At 37.7% G+C, this 17,055-nt stretch overlaps 1 long non-coding RNA gene across 1 annotated transcript in view; it reads right to left on the bottom strand.

Annotated features, from left to right (window-relative positions):
* LOC131280917 (uncharacterized) overlaps positions 1-17,055 on the bottom strand; it is a 94,030-nt gene that overhangs the window by 47,899 nt on the left and 29,076 nt on the right. The window lies entirely within an intron of this gene.

The following is a 17,055-nucleotide window of genomic DNA, read 5'->3' as shown; positions in this document are numbered from 1 at the left end:
TTGGAAGACCTAATATTGTTAAATGTACTACCCCAAGTAATATACAGATTCAATATGATGCCTATGAAAATTCTAGCAGCCATTTTTTACCGAAAAGGAAAATTCAATTCTCAAATAAATAAGGTATTGCAAAGGGCCCTGTGTCAGTTTGCATCTTTTATATCCCAGAAAATTATGTTCTTAAATTGAATCTATTGTGAACTTTTGATTAGAGTGTATCAGTTAAGGGTCTTTCATTGATAGGGCATAGCCCAGGGTGGGTTTTAATCTTCTTCCTCTTACCAGAGTCTTTTATTTTTAATTTATATTTTAAAAGAAGCTTTAGATTATGTAAATGTTACATCAAAAATATAGAGGATTCCCATTAGCCCTTTCCTCCCACTTTCCCATGCTAACATCTTCCATTAGAGTGGTACATTTCTTATAATTGATCAACATATATTAAAGCATTGCTACTAACTATGGACTATAGTTTACATTATAGTTTACACTTTGCCCCACAGAAATTTATAGGTTTGACAAAATGTATAATGGCCTGTATCCATCATTGCAATATCATGCAGGACAATTACAATGTTCCCCAAATACCCACATGTTATACATATTTGTAGCAGTTTGATATAATTGATGAATTCCAAAAAGAAATACTGGATTATGCTTGTAATCTGATCTGTAGCTGGGCATGATTGAGTTACGATTAGGGCTTTGATTGGGCCCTGTCATTAGGGTGTTGAGTCCCCACCCTTTGGTGGGTGGGGACTAACAGATAAAAGGCATGGCAAAGGACAGAGTTGGAGTTTTGATGCGATGGTTTCTAATGTTGGAGTTTGATGCTGAAGCCTTAAGCTAGAGCCCCGGAAAGTAAGCTCAGAGAGGAAGGAGAAGCCAGCCTAAGGAAGAGAGGAACGCTGAGTCCAGGAAGAAGCAAACCCTGAGAAGAAAGGAACCTTGAACCCAGAGAGAAACAGGACCCTGGAAGGGAAGAATCCAGGAAGGCTGAAGCCTCGCAGCCATCAGCAGCCATCTTATTCCAAATAGACTTTGGTGAGGGAAGTAACTTATGCTTTATGGTCTGGTATCATAATCTCCTACCCCAAATAAATACCCTTTATAAAAACTAACCAACTTCTGGTATTTTGCATCAGCACCCCTTTGGTTGACTAATACAATATTCTTCCCCCTCCTCTCAGAACCTCTGGTGGTCACTGCCTTTATATCAATGATACACAGTTCTTCTGTAGCTAAAAGAACTATAGAATAGAAATAAATGTATAATAGAATAATAATGTATACTTTAGTCCATTGTTCATTCTTCAATCTTGAAGATTTTGGGATAGAGATGCCCACTCTGTTTCTAATTGAGAGGGGCCTTAAATACCATGGGGTAGACAGATGGAACTGTCTTGCTTGTAGTTATAGAAACTCTCTGATTTTTGGGATGTGCATTTTCCATCATCATCCTTTTATTAGTTGTCTTGGCGAGTCCAATGAACTGGAAAGTGGTGTTGCAACTCTGCTTAGATTCAGAACTCAACCAGCATATGAACAGACCAAAGATTTAAGTCTCTGGGACATATAATTAACAAATAGAGTGCTAATTTTAGGTTAAAATAGAAGTGTAGAAGAGCCATGTATAGAGAAATTGCAAATGAATCTAACTCTGAGGCACTGAGAAACATATATACCCAAATAAGGCCCATTGGCAGGGTGCTGAATTCCTGAGATTGTCTGCCCTGCTTATAGTACCTAGATGTCTCTGTTTGAGGCACTGTTTACTGTGGCAGTCAATGAGATCCTACTGAGATGTGCATAAGGGTAACTTCTGGAATGACCTCCCAACTCACTTTGAATGTCTTAGTCATAAAAACTCATTTGTATTAGTATTTATCCCTTTTGGTCTTTCTCCAGATGCATCACTAGTCAGTGCTTGGTAATAATTCCTTGGTGCCAGAGAGGCTATCCCTGGGAGTCATATAACACACTGGGGAGAGGGTAGTGCATCTATATGCTGAGTTTGACTTAGAGAGATGCCGCATTTAAGCAACAAGAAAGTTTTCAGGAGATAATTCTTAGGCAATATATAATACTAGGCTAAGTTTCAATTTCACAAGAAAAGTTTCATGAGTATAATCATCAGTATCAAGGGTCTGGAGTAATGGCCTGTCTTCTTTCACTAGGTACTGCCCTTGTACTTGGGGGATTCTTACCGCTCCATTAGAGAATGTAACAGGACTCCCCAGAATGGGAATGAAATATTCTTTCAGTTATTGTGTGGGTCTTTACCCACTGAGACAATGCCCCAAGATCATCTGAACATATTCATCTGCCTTACAGGCATGCCCCAGGTGCACCCCTCCCCACATATCCCCCCATCACTGACATCCTACACCAGTGATCTCCCCTGCCACAGTTGTGACCTTTCTAAAATCCAAAACCTTCTCCCAAAGCCAAATAACCAAATAAAATTAGCAAGAAAATAATAAAAATAACAAAATACAAGAAGAAAAAAAGAAAAACTTTTATTCATTGTGTCTTTCATCACTGTAAGACCTGTTGCCTTTTATGTACAGTGACAATTTCGTCTGTATGTTCCCCCAGTGTCTTGTGCTTTTTGCCTTATCTTCAAAGAAAATTTAGGTTGCAGAAAAGTTACATAGAAAATATAGTGGATACCCATATACCAAATACTCTCCCCCTCTCTCATTCTCCCCTATTAATAGCATTTTACATGATTGTGATACATTTGTGACAATTGATGTACAAATATTGAAGTACTGCTACTAACCATGGTCTATGATTTACATTTTGCATCACACACTTATAGGTTTTGACAAAATTTAAAATGCCCAGTATCCATTATTGCAAGATTATGCAGAAAAATTCCAATGCTCTAAAAATGCCCTATGTTCTGTCCATTCTATTTTCCTCCTGAACTTGGAACCTATGGTAACCACTAAGATTCAGTTTTTGAAAACTAAGGTTCATAGTTACTTGCAATAATATTGATGGCTTGACATTGGTCTGCCTTCATTTATTAGGCACTGCCTATGTTCTTTAGAGATTCTTGCCCCTCTAATTCAGAACATAACAGGATTCCCCAGGATGGAAGTTTGATATTTTATTGTGTGGGTCTCCACCTACTGAGATAACACACTATGACAAGATGAACACTTTTATATTTCATAGAGGCATGCCCCAGGTGTGCTCTATCCTGCATATCCCCCCACCCGGGACACCCTACACCAGTAACCCTCCCCTGCCATATTTGCCAGAACATTCCCACCATTGTAGTTTTAACCAGACCTACAAATCCCCAGTTTACCTGTTCCTTACTCCAACTGTCCTCCCAGTTCTATAGATAGTCCAATCCAATTCCCTACTTCCCCTCAGATTCCTGCACCATAGGACCCAAACAAATCACTGCACCACAATCACCACCCATCCAATGCCCAACCACACCCTTCCATGTTATCATAGGTTTTGCCCATATTAAGCATCGGCTCACCACCTTCTACTCCCTTTCTGTCTCCAGTTAATCTATCTTCCAGATTCTAGCTCTGTGAGTCTGCTCAATTCGCTTAAGTCATATGAGTGAGGTCATGTAATATTTGTCCTTCAAGTGACTGGCTTACTTCACTCAACATAAGGTGTTAAAGATTCATCCATGTTAGCCCATGTGTTAATACTGCATTCTTCTTACAGCTGAGTAATATTCCATGTTTGTATATACCAAAATTTGCTTATCCTTTCATGTGTTGGTGGACACTTGGGTTGCTTCCAACTTTTGGCAATAGTGAATAATGCCGTTATGAACATTGGTATGCATATATCTGTTCATGTCCCTGCTTTCAATTCTTCTGGGTATATATCCACAAGTGGGGTTGCTGGATCATATGGCAATTCTATAGTTAGCTTCTGAGGAACTGCCAAATTGTCCTCCAAAATGGCTGCACCATTCTACATTCCCATAAGCAGTGGATAAGTGTTTCCTTTCCTCCACATCCTTTCCAACACTTGTAGTTCTGCTTTTTTGATAGCCACCAGTCTAAATAGGTATAAGATGATAATCTCACTGCATTTTGATTTGCATTTCCTTAATAGCCAGTTATGTTGAGCATCTTTTCTTGTGCCTTTTATTTATTTTTTATTTATTTCTCTCTCCTTCCCCCACCCCAGTTGTCGGTTCTCTGTGTCCATTCACTGTGTGTTCTTCTGTGTCTGCTTCTAGTCTTGTCAGCAGCACCAGGAATTTGTGTCTCATTTTGTTGCATCATCTTGCTGCATCAGATCTCGGTCTGTACAGCCACCACTCCTGGGCAGGCTGCACTTTCTTTTGCACTGGGAGGCTCTCCTTATGGGGTGCACTCCTTGCGCATAGGGCTTCCCTATGCAGGCACAGGGTGTGGCACAGTACTCCTTGCATGCATCAGCACTGCATGTGGTCCAGCTCCACATGGGTCAAGGAGGTGCTGGGTTTGACTGTGGACCTTCCATGTGGTGGAACCACATCCATTCCATTGAACCAAATCCGCTTCCCTCTTGTGCTTTATAGCCATTTGTATTTCTTCTTTGGAGAAGTGTCTATTCAAATCTCTTGCCCATTTTTAAAATGGGTTGTCTTTTTATCTTCCAGATATAGGATTTCTTTATATATGCTAGATATTAAGTTCCTATCAGATAGATGGTTACCAAATATTTTCTTCCATTGAGTAGGCTGCCTTTTCACTTTCCTGACAAACTCCTTTGAATTTTTAATTTTGAGGAGATCCCATTTATCTGGGTTTTTTTCCCATTGTTTGTGCTTTGAGTATAAAGTTTATGAAACCATTTCCTACTACAAGATCTCATAGATTCCTCCCTACATTATCTTCTAGAAGCTCTATGGTCTTGGGTCTTATATTTGGGTCTTTGATCTATCTTGAGTTAATTTTTGTATAGGGCCTGAAGTGGTGATCCTCTCTCATTCTTTTGGATATCCAGTTCTTCAAGCACCATTTGGTGAAGAGGCCATTCTGTCCAAGCTGAGTGGGCTTGGTGGCCTTGTTGACTTATCAGTTGACTGTATATGCAAAGGTATTTATCACAACTCTCATTCTGTTCCGTTGATCAGTATGTCTATTCTTGTGCCAAAACCACACACTGTCACTTTGTAGTATGCTTCAAAGTCAGGTAGTGTGATCCCCTCATTTTGTTTTGCTTCTTAAATGTGTTTTTGGCTATTCAGGGCCACTTGCCCTTCCAAATAAATTTCATAATTAGCTTTTCCAATTCAGTAAAAAATGCTGTTGAAATTTTTATTGGGATTGTGTTAAATCTGTAAATCAATTTGGGTAGGACAGACATCTTAATAATGTTCAGTCTTCCAACTCATGAATATGGAATATTCTCCCATTTATTTAGGTCTTCTTTGATTTCCTTTAACAACGTTGTATAGTTTTCTGTGTACATGTCCTTTATATCTTTAGTTAAGTTTATTCCTAGGTATTTGATTCTTTTAGTCCCATTGTAAATGGAATTTTTTTCTGGATTTCCTCCTCAGATTGCTCATTATTCTTGTACAGAAATGCTACTGATTTTTGAGTGTTAGTCGTATATCCTGCCACTTTACTGAATTTATCTGCTCTAGAAGATCTGTTGCAGATTTTTCAGGGCTTTCTATGTATAGGATTGTGTCATCTGCAAATAGTGAATTTTTTACTTCTTCCTTTCCAATTTGGATGCCTTTTATATCTTTTTCTTGCCTAAGTGCTCAAGAAAGTACTTATAAAACTGTTAAGACAGTGACAGTAGATGAACTATCTTGTCTTATTCCAGATCTAAGAGGAAAAGCCTTTAGTATTTCTCCAATGAATATGGTGTTAGTTATGGGTTTTTCATATATAACCTTTATCATGTTGAGGAAGTTTTCTTGTATTGCTATCTTTTGTAGTGTTTTTATCAAGAAAGGTTGCTGTATTTTGTCAAATGCTTTTTCTACATCAGTAGAGATGATCATGTGATTTTTTTCTTTCTGTCTGTTAATGTGGTGTATTACATTGATTGATTTTATGTCAAACCATCCTTGCATGCCAGGGACAAAACCCACTTGATCATGGTGTGTAATTTGTTAGATGTGTTGCATATGATTAGCAAGTATTTTATTGAGAATTTCAGCATCCAGGTTCATTAGAGATTGGTCTGTAGTTTTCCTTTCTTGTGAGGTCTTTATGTGGCTTTGGTATTAGGATGATGTTGGCATCACAGAATGAGTTAGGCAATGTTCCCTTCACTTTATTTTTTGGAAGAGCTTAAGTAGGATCGGTATTAGTTCTTTCCAAAATGATTGGTAGAATTCACCTGTGAGTCATCTAGTTTTGGGCTCTTGTTGGTTGAGAGGTTTTTAATGACTAATTCAATCTCATCACATGTGATTGGTCTCTTGAGTTTTACTGATTTCTTCCTTTCTCAATGTAGTCTGCTTGTGTATTTTTAGAAATTTTTCCATTTCATCTAAGTTATCCATCTTTTTGGCACACAGCTTTTTAAAAGTATCCTCTTACAATATTCTTTATTTCTGTGGGATCATTGGTGATATCCACTTCTTTATTTTTAAATTTTATGTATTCGTATTAATATTTTCTCTCCTTTTTTCTTTCTTAGTATAGCTGTTTATCAATTTTATTAATCTTCTCAAAGAACCAGCTTTTGGTTTTGTTAAAATTTTCTAGTGCTCTCAATTTCATTTAGTTCTTCTCTAATCTTTGTTATTTCCTTCTTTCTGCTTGCTTTGGGATTAATTTGTTCTTCTTTTTCTAATTCCTCCAGATGAGCAGTTAGGTGTTTGATTTTAACTCTTTCTTCTTTTTTAGTGTGTATTTATGGTTATAAATTTCCCTCTCAGCACTGCTTTTGCTGCATGCCATAGGTTTTGATACAGTGTGGTCTCATTTTCATTTGTTTCAAGGTAGTTACTGATTTTTTGTAATTTCCTCCTTGACCTACTGATTGCCTAAGAGTATGCTGTTTAACTTCCATATCTTTGTGCCTATTCTGGTTCTCTGTCCCTTACTGATTTCCAGTTTCATTCCATTGTGGTCAGAGAAATTACTTTGTATAATTTCAATCTTTCTAAATTTGTTGAGAGTTTTTCTGTGACTTAGCATGTAGTCTATCCTGTGTATTGGAGAAGAATGTATATCCCAATGTATTTGGGTGTAATGTTCTGTATATGTCTATTAGGTCTAAATCCTCTAAGATATTATTCAAGATCTTTTTTTTTTTTTTTATGACATCTTGTATGCGGTCTAGAATTGTTATTAAAACATTTCATCAACTTTTCACATTTATCTTTTTTTAAGATTTATTATTTATTTCTCTCCCCTTCCCTGCCCCCCCAGTTGTCTGCTCTCTATGTCCATTCACTGTGTGTTCTGTGTCTGCTTCTATTCTTGTCAGTGGCCCCCAGAATCTGTGTCTCATTTTGTTGCGTCATCTTGCTGCATTAGCTCTCCATGTGTGCAGTGCCATTTCTAGGCAGGCTGCACTTTTTTTGCGCTGGGCAGCTCTCCTTACGGGGCACACTCCTTGCGCATTGGGCTCCCCTACGTAGGCGACACCCGAGTGGCATGGCACTCTTTGTGCACATCAGCACTGCTCATCACATGGGTCAGCTCATCACATGGGTCAGGAGGCCCTGGGTTTGAACCTTGGACCTCCTATGTGGTAGGCGGACGCCCTATCCATTGGGCCAAATCCGCTTCCCTCTTTGTTTCTTTATTGACCCTCTGTCAAGATGTTCTAACAGTGATAATGGTGTATTAAAAACCCCCACTATAATTGGAGAGGCATCCATTTCACCACTTTGTTTTTCCAATGTTTGCCTCATGTATTTTGGAGCTCGTGGTTAGGTGCGTGTCTATGGTTGTTCTTTCTTCTTGATTACCCCTTTTATTAATATATAGTGTCCTTTTTTGTCTCTTACAATACTTTTGCATTTAAAGTCTATTTTGTCCAATATTAGTATAGTTACTCCCACCCTTTTTTGGTTATTGTTTGCATGTGAAATTGTTTCCCAACCATTCACTTGTAATGTCCTTGTGTCCTTGGGTCTAAGGTGAATCTCTTGTAGACAGCATACAGATTGGTCATTTTTCCTTATCCATTCTGCCAATCTGTGTCTCTTGATTGGATGATTTAATCCACTAACATTCAATGTTATTACTGTCAAGGCATTATTTATAATAGCCATATATTTTTTAGGTTTATATATGTCATATTTTGTTTTTATTTCTACTTTTTATCTTTTTGTTTCTTGTAATAGTTTTTAATTATTCTTACCAATAATCTTCCTTCCTACACTCTCCTACAACCTTCTCTCCCGTTTTTTTCCTTTCAACCTGGAAAACTCCCTTTAATATTCCTTAAAGGGCAGGTTTCTTGTTGACAAACTCTTAATTTCTGTTTATCTGTGAATATCTTAAACTCTTCCTCATTTTTAAATGCCAGTTTTGCTGGAAAGAGAATTCTTGACTGACAATTTTTTTTCTTTTGGTACCTTAACTACGTCATACCACTGCCTTCTTGCCTCCACGGTTTCAGATGAGAAATCAGAACTTAATCTTAATGAGCTTCTCTTGTATGTGATGAATCTCTTCTCTTGCTGCTTTCAGTATTCTTTGTCTTGAGCCTTGGATAATTGGATAAGTATATATCTTGGGGAAGGCCTGTTAGGATTTATACCATTTGGACTGTGCTGCAGATGCAGAAAAAAGCTACAGGGACAGAGAGAAGCCTCCAGAGGTTGATGAACCCAAAAGAGAGAAAAGACACACATGGAGCAGCCTGAAGCTGAAACCATGAGATTTTTGTGCAAATAATTTTATTTGGGAGGTAATTCCAGGAAATACCAGCAGGGACGTGGGAAAGTGAAATAGAGGCCTCAGAATTATTCCACCTGAGAAGGGAGCTGAGGTATTTATAAACCAGTTCTGTCAGTCATTGGTTGAGAGCTGCTCCCAAGAGGCCTTAATTCTATGCATTTATGGATGCCCTCTCTAGAGAGGCATCCTGTTGTCAGAAGTTTTCAGGCAATTGGCATTTGATGGAGTAAGTACAATAGCCAAACCTGAGTCTGTTACACTTTAGGAAGAAATCTTAAATTATATATTACTCTTTTAATTTGGGATATTTCAGCGAACTTTTTTTTTAAGATTTATTTTATTTATTTCTCTCCCCTTCCCCCCTGTTTTCTGCTCTGTGTGTCCATTCGCTCTGTGTTCTTCTGCATCCGCTTGCATTATTAGGCGGCACTGGGAATCTGCGTCTCTTTCTTTTAGTTGTGTCATCTTGCTGAGTCAGCTTTCCGTGTGTGTGGTGCCGCACTCCTGGGTGGGCTGTGCTTTTTTCACACGGGGCAGCTCTCCTTTCGGGCACACACCTTGCTCATGAGTCACCCCTATGCAGGGTGCCCCTGCATGGCATGGCACTCCTTGCATAGCTGCACTGTGCATGGGCCAACTTGCCACACGGGTCAGGAGACTCTGGGGATCAAACCCTGGACCCTCCATATGGTAGACAGATGCACTATCAGTTGAGCCATATTTGCTTCCCTCAGCATACTCTTAGGTTACCTATAAAAGAATTATTGTAAAACCTACCTTGGAATAAAAAGTTCCCAAAACAAAATTAAATTTGTGTGGTCAGAAGTGCAAGTTCTAATAGGAAAGGCAAATTATATGATTAAATATTTGAAAATCATTTAGAAAAACAAAAGGTGTAACTGCTCAATCCTATTCAATATTTATTTTCTTCTAGTCAACTTGAAATGTGAAATATGTAAGCCTTGGGTAGATTAAGATATAGAAATTTTTTAAACTCTAAATTTTGCAGGACTCTACATATGCATGTAACAAGCCTATATTTAAATATTTCTCTAACTTGAATAATCTTCCAACATCATTGCATTCCTCCTGCTTACCAGTTATTTTAAGTTTCAGAAATGGTAAAAACTAGAATATATATATTTTGAGTAGGCAGTAAGTGCACAAGGTAAAAAATTAACATTACTAAAGAGTATACACTAAAAAAAGATATCTTTTCCACTGATTTTCCCACTGGCAGTTACACTAACCAGTTTCTCATATATTCTTAAGATAGTCTATGTATATAAAAAATGTGCATACATACACATTCACTTACATACATACATACACATATGTGTGCATATAAAATATTCTCCCCTTTTTTTTAAAACCAAATGGTAGCATATGCTACAGATTATTCTGACTTTTGCTTATATCACTTAATTTATCTAAAATGACATTCTATATCAGTAAATGTTTATTTGCCTTATTCAAAAAATACATTTTAAATAGAAAGCTCAAGACAAAATTGTGAGAATTACAGGAAGATGGCAGGCTAGAAAGACACGGACTCTTATCTTTGCCAGAAAAATAGCTATAGGACAGGCTGAAATGTCCTGGAAAAAGATCGTCTAGGGTTTAAGATACCAGGTGAAGGTTGGACACCACCCAGAAGAAAGAGGGAAAAATGAGAAGAATCATTATGGCGGCAAAACTGTGAGTTGAAACCAGCAGCTGCTACTGCTGGCATCCACTCCCACACTAAAGATACTTTAGAATACTTAAGCCTCTGAGTGAGTTACAAACAAAGGTGGTTCCAGGGCCAATGCCTCAGGAAATGGGAGAGAGAGGGACACAGTCTAAGGCTGACTCAGCTTTTGACCCACAAATTTGATCTGCTATGTCCAAGAAGCACACTGTACCCTAATCAGGATAAATCTGAATAGACCTACTCCAAGACACATGCTACTCAGAATGTCAAATGTCAAAGATAAAGAGAAAATTCTGAGAGCAGCAAGGGAGAAGTAAACCATCACATATAAGGGACGCCCAGTAAGAGTTAGCAAAGATCTCTCATCAGAAACCGCAGAGGCTAGAAGACAGTAGTACGGTGCAATTAAGATACAGAAAGAGAAAAATTGCCAGATGAGAGTACTTTATCCAGCAAAATTGCCCTTCAGATAGAAAGGTAAGTATAAAATAATCAAAAAAAGAAACTAAGAGAGTTCATAAAAAAGAATCCACCTTTGCAGGAAATATTAAATTGAAGACTTAGAGCTTTAAAGTAAAAGAGAGGAGAGACAGGCATGGAGGAGAATATAGAAGAAAGAATAGCAGAAGGGATAACTTTCAAAAGAGTAAAAAGATAGATGAAAATATGATACAACATAAATGTATCAAGTGGTAGAATTGAATAATGCATTTACAATAATATCATTGTATATGAATGGATAAAACTACTCAGTCAAAGATACAGGCTAGGATTGTGGGAAGATGGTGATGGACTAATGCAAAGCTGAATGCTCTCACAAAAATAATGAAGAAAGAGCCAAAAGCTGTCCAAGGGACGTGTTTGGGGGTCAGTAGACCAGGACAGTGCTACAGAACTCCCAGGAGGGTGAGGGACAGAGAAATAAAGAAGCTGAAATGACAAACGTGAGTTACCAAGCCCCTGTGGTGGCTGGGAAGGGCTCCCCTCCCCCACCCCAAGATATTAAGCTGGGGTAAAACCCCTGGCTCACTACAGCTGATTGAGAGGTGAACAGACACCTTCTTCCGTGTTGGCTGTTTCAAGGGAAAAGGGAGGGGAGGTTGGAGTGCTTTTCTTCAGTGAATTTGGCTAGCAGAACCTGCTCTGAATCTCCCATCTGGAGATTCAACACAGGAACACAGAAAAACAGAGATAGAAACATCTACGTGGAAAGGTGCACTGACTAGCACCACCTGCTGGCCAGTCTTGAAATTTCATGGACAAAAACTTCACACACTGTATCCAACCCCTGAGAGAGAATCTGCACCCCACTAGTGAGTCCCTAGTCTGATTTTGATACCTTAAGCTGGGTAATTTTAAAGACTGAGAATTAGTGGAACCAAATATCAAAGAAGAGCTGTGAAAGGAAAAAAACAACAACAGGCAAGAGAGCAATTAGTCATCAGAGTAAATTCACCAATATATTCAGATGCCTAAACCTTAGTGAAAAATTACAAGCTATACTAGGAAAAGGAAGAGACGGCTGAGCCAAAGGAACAAACCAAATATCCTGAAGAGATACAGGATTTAAAACAATTAATCAGTGATAATTACATAATTCTCCTAAATCATTTCAAAGAATTTAAAGAAAATATGACTAAAGAAACAAAAGATATTAAGAAGACACTGGAAGAACATAAAGAACAATTTGAAAGCCTGCAAAGAAAAGTAACAAACCTTATGGGAATGAAAGACATGATGGATGAGATTAAAAATACATTTGAGGGGGGAGTGGATGTGGCTCAAGCAATTGGGTGCCTGCCTCCCACTTGGGAGGTCCTGGATTCAGTTCTCTGTGCCTCCTAAAGAAGATGAGTCACAATGAGCCACAACAAGCCAAAACGAGCTGCAATAAGCCACGAGCATAAGTGGGTCAAGTGGTTGGGCACTTTCCTCCTACATGGGAGGTCCTGGGTTCAGTTCCCAGAGCCTCCTGAGAAAGATGACCAGACAACAAGCAGACAGATAAGGGAGCCATCTTGGAGGGGAATAAAAATTAAATAATAATAAAATAAAAATACATTTGAGGCACATAAAAGAAGATCTGGATTACTTGAAGGCAGAATTAGTGATTTCAAAGACATCTGAACTGAAAAAGACAGAAGAACAGAAAAAGAAGAGAATGGAAAAAATGGAACAGTCTCAGGGAATTGAATGACAACACAAAACCCATTACTGGTATCCCATAAGGAGAAGAGAATGGAAAAGAGGCAGAAAGAATATTTGATGAAATAATGACTGAGAACTTCCCAACCCTCACGAAGGGCACAAATATTAATATCCAAGAAGGACAACACACCCCAAACAGAATAAATATGATTAGACCTACCCCAAGACATCTACCATTCAAAATAACAAATATCAGAGGTAAAGAGAGGATTCTGAAAGCAGCTAGAGAAAAGCAAAGCATCGCATACAAGGGAAGCACGATAAGATTAAGTGATGACCTCTCATCAGAAATCATGGAGGAAAGAAGAAAGTGTTATGATGTATTTAAGTATTGAAAAGAGAAAAACTGCCAGCCAAGAACTCTGTATCTGGCAAAGCTGTCCTTCAAAAATGGAAGGTGAGTTCCAAGTCTTCAGAGACATGTTCAGAGAATATGTTTACCAAAAGACCAGATTACAAGAGATACCAAAGGGGGTGCTGCAGCCTGAAAGGAAAAACCAAGGGAGGAGAGTTTAGAAATGAAGATTATTAGGAAGGATCAACTAAGGATAAGAAGACAGGCAATAGAGTGATATATAACAACAGAGAGCTGAAGGACAAAAATGGATGAAGTAAGTAATGCCTTTACAGTAATAACACTGAATGTTAATGAACTGAACTCCCCAATCAAAAGACATAGACTGATAGAATGGACAAAAAAATGTGAGCCATCTATATGTTGTCTATAAGAGAGCCACCTCAGGTGTAACAACACAACTAGGTTAAAAGTGAAACATTGGAGAAACTGATGTGGCTTAAGCACATCTGCCTACCATATAGGAGGACCTGGGTTCTATCCCTGGGGCCTCATGGTGAAAAAGAAGAGAAAGCCTGCCCACGAGGTAAGCCAGTGGCCACACAAGAGAGTCATGCAGCAAGATGATGACACATCAAAAGAGAGACAAAGGGGAAAGTCAAAGTGAAGTGCAGCAGAGACTAGGAACTGAGGTGGCGCAATTGACAGGGAATCTCTCTCCCCATCCAAGGTCTCCAGGATTGAATCCCGATGAATCCTAGAGGAGAGAAAATGAGAAGAGAAGACAACACGGAACACGGGCAGCAAAAACAGCAGGGCAGGAGGAGGGGAAGGGGGAAAAATAAACAAACAGAGAAACAAACAAATAAATATATCTTTAAAAAAAAAGTCTGGACTATGAAGTTAACTTATAGACTTGTTTCTTGCAAAAATGCAAATTATTTTTAAAAAAAGTGAAACTCTGGAAAAAGGTATTCCGTGCAAATAATAACCAAAAAAGATCTGGAGTAGATCAGATAAATGTAAAATAACAACATTAAGTATATGAACAATAATTACTCAGTGCAACCACCAAATTCTTCCTGTGATCAGTATTCTGAAAAAAATTACATACAGAATGAACACTTGCTTTTAATTAGGAAAAAATTATACATTAGTTTGTGAAAAACAACAAGATTATCTGTCCATAAAAGTCTTCTTTTAAATGACTAATTTACTTTGCATCTTCCCTCATTTTTTGTCAGTCTATATATATAGGTTTTTCAATTTTGTCCAATTTTTCATATAGCCAGCTCTGGTCTTGGTAATTCTGTTTTTCTCTTCTCTAATTTATCTCTGAATTGTATTATTAATAATAAGCAAACTTAATTATTTTCTTCCTTCTGCTGGCTTTCTTCTTTTCTAATTGCTAAATGTATATAGTAAAGTTGTTGGTTTGAGCTACTTCTTTTTTTTTAAAGATTTATTTATTTCTCTCCCCTTCTCCCCCCCCCCCCCACCCCAGTTGTCTGTTCTCTGTGTCTATTTGCTGCATGTTCTTTTTGTCTGCTTCTGTTGTTGTCAGCAGCATGGGAATCTGTTTCTTTTTGTTGCGTCATCTTGCTGTGTCAGCTCTCTGTGCATGTGGCGCCATTCCTGGGTAGGCTGAATTTTCTTTCACACTGGGCAGCTCTCCTTATGGGGCACACTCCTTGAATGTGGGGCTCCCCTACGTGGGCGGCACCCCTGCGTGGCAGGGCACTCCTTGCGCTTTCAGCATTGCGCATGGGCCAGCTCCACACGGGTCAAGGAGGCCCGGGGTTTGAACCGCAGACCTCCCATGTGGTAGATGGACGCCCTAACCACTGGGCCAAGTCCACTTCCCTACTTCTTTTTTAATGTAGGTGCTTAGATTATAAATTTCATTCTATGATTCTTTCAGTAAAGAATTTCATATGTTTTGGTATGTTGTGTGTGTGGTTTAACTCATCTCAAAGTATTTTCTAATTTCTCAAGTGATTTCTTCTTTGCCCATTGATTGTTTAAGAGTTTGTTGTTTATTTTCCATATCTTTGCTAATATTCCAGTTTTTATTATGTTATTGATTTCTAGTTTCATTATATTGTGGTCAGGTAAGATAATTTCATGATTTCAATATTTTAAAATTTATTGAGAATTGTTTTATGCCATAACATATGGTCTATCTTGGAGGATAGTCCATGAGCATGTGAGAAGAATGAGACCCTGCTGGTGTTGGGTAGAATGTTTTCTATGTATATGTTAGGTCTAGTTGGTTTATGTTTTTGTTCAAGTCCTCTGTTTTTTTTTAAATTGATTTTCTGCCTAGATGACCTATCTATTATTGAAAGTCAAGTATTGAATTCTTCAACTATTACTGTAGAACTATTTTTTCCCCTCAATTCTGTCATCACATATTTTGGAGCTCTATTGTTTAGGGTGTATATATTTATAATTGTTATATCTTATTGATGATTTAACACATCAATATATAATGTCCTCTGTCTCTTGTAACAATGTTTTATTTAAAATCTATTTTGTCTAATATTGATATAACCACTTTAATATCTCTCTTGGATATTATTTACATGAAATACCTTTTTAGAACCAGCCATCTTCAAAGTACTGGGTCTACATGGATGAACCTGGAGGACATTATATTAAGTGAAGCAAGCCCAAACATGAAAGGACAAATATCATATGATTGCACTATTATGAACTAAATACATTGTGTAAATTCATGGAGTTAATAACTAGAATATAGATCACTAGACAATAGGAGGAGGGTAGAGAATGGAAAGCTAAGGGTTAATCTGTGCAGAATTGGTAAACAGGTTGTTTGTAAATCTTTGGAAATCAATAGAAATGGTGAGAGCATATCATTGTGTTTGTAACTAGCAGTGCTATTACATCGGTATGACAGTGGTTGAAGGCGAAAGTCTAAGGTCATTTATATTACTAGAAGATAAGCTAAAAACCGGAACCTGGTACTCTTTAAGATAGTAAAACCTCATATAAAACACAAATGTGGGTGACACTGCATATATAAGTCTGTTTTTACAAATTATAAATACAAATATACTAGAGAGAAGGAAAAAGAATAGCAGCTATGTACAGCAGGGGAAGCACAGAGAGACTGAGGTGATGAGTTTTGGTTGTTGTTTTTTTTTTAATTATTGGAATCATGAAAGTGCTCTAAGAATGACTGAAGTGATGAATGCACAAATATGTGACTGTACTGAATACCACTGATTGTACAATTTGGATGGATTTATGCTTTATTAACATGTATTAATAAAATTGATTTGTTAAGGAAAAAAAGATATACGCTGACGGAATGGATTAACAAACACTAGTCAGCCATATGTTGGTTACAAGAGACTCATTTTAGATCCAGGGATACAAACCAGCTGAAAGTAAAAGGTTGGAAAAAGATACTCCATGTGAATAGTAATGAAAAAAAATCAGGGGTAGCTATACTGTATTGGACAAAACAGACTTTAAATGCCAAAAAGTTAGAAGAGATACAGAAGGCCATGATAAAATAATAAAAGGGACAATCTACTAGGAAGATATAACAGTCATAAATATCTATGTACCTAACCAGGGTGCACCAAAATACATGAAACAAACTTTGGCAAAACTGAAGAGAGAACTAGATCTCTACAATAATTGTTGGAGAGTTCAACATCCCACTCATATCATTAGATAGAGAAACTAGACAAAAGATCAACAAGGAAAGAGAGAACTTGAACAATATGATAAACAAGTTAGACCTAACAAACATATATAGATGTTGCATCTAAACTCAAAAGGTTACACATACTTTTCAAGTGCCCATGGATCTTTCTCCAGGATAGACCACATGTTAGGTCACAATGCAGCTCTCAATAAATATAAAAGATAGAAATTATACAAAGCACCTTCTTACATCATAATGTAATGAAGCTAGAAATCAATAATAGACAGGAAAAAGGTAAATTCGCAAATGTGTGGAGGCTAAA

This window comes from Dasypus novemcinctus, chromosome 13 (genome assembly GCF_030445035.2).
Source record: "Dasypus novemcinctus isolate mDasNov1 chromosome 13, mDasNov1.1.hap2, whole genome shotgun sequence".
NCBI classification, from domain to species: domain Eukaryota; kingdom Metazoa; phylum Chordata; class Mammalia; order Cingulata; family Dasypodidae; genus Dasypus; species Dasypus novemcinctus.
This window is presented reverse-complemented; position numbering and strand designations above follow the sequence as displayed.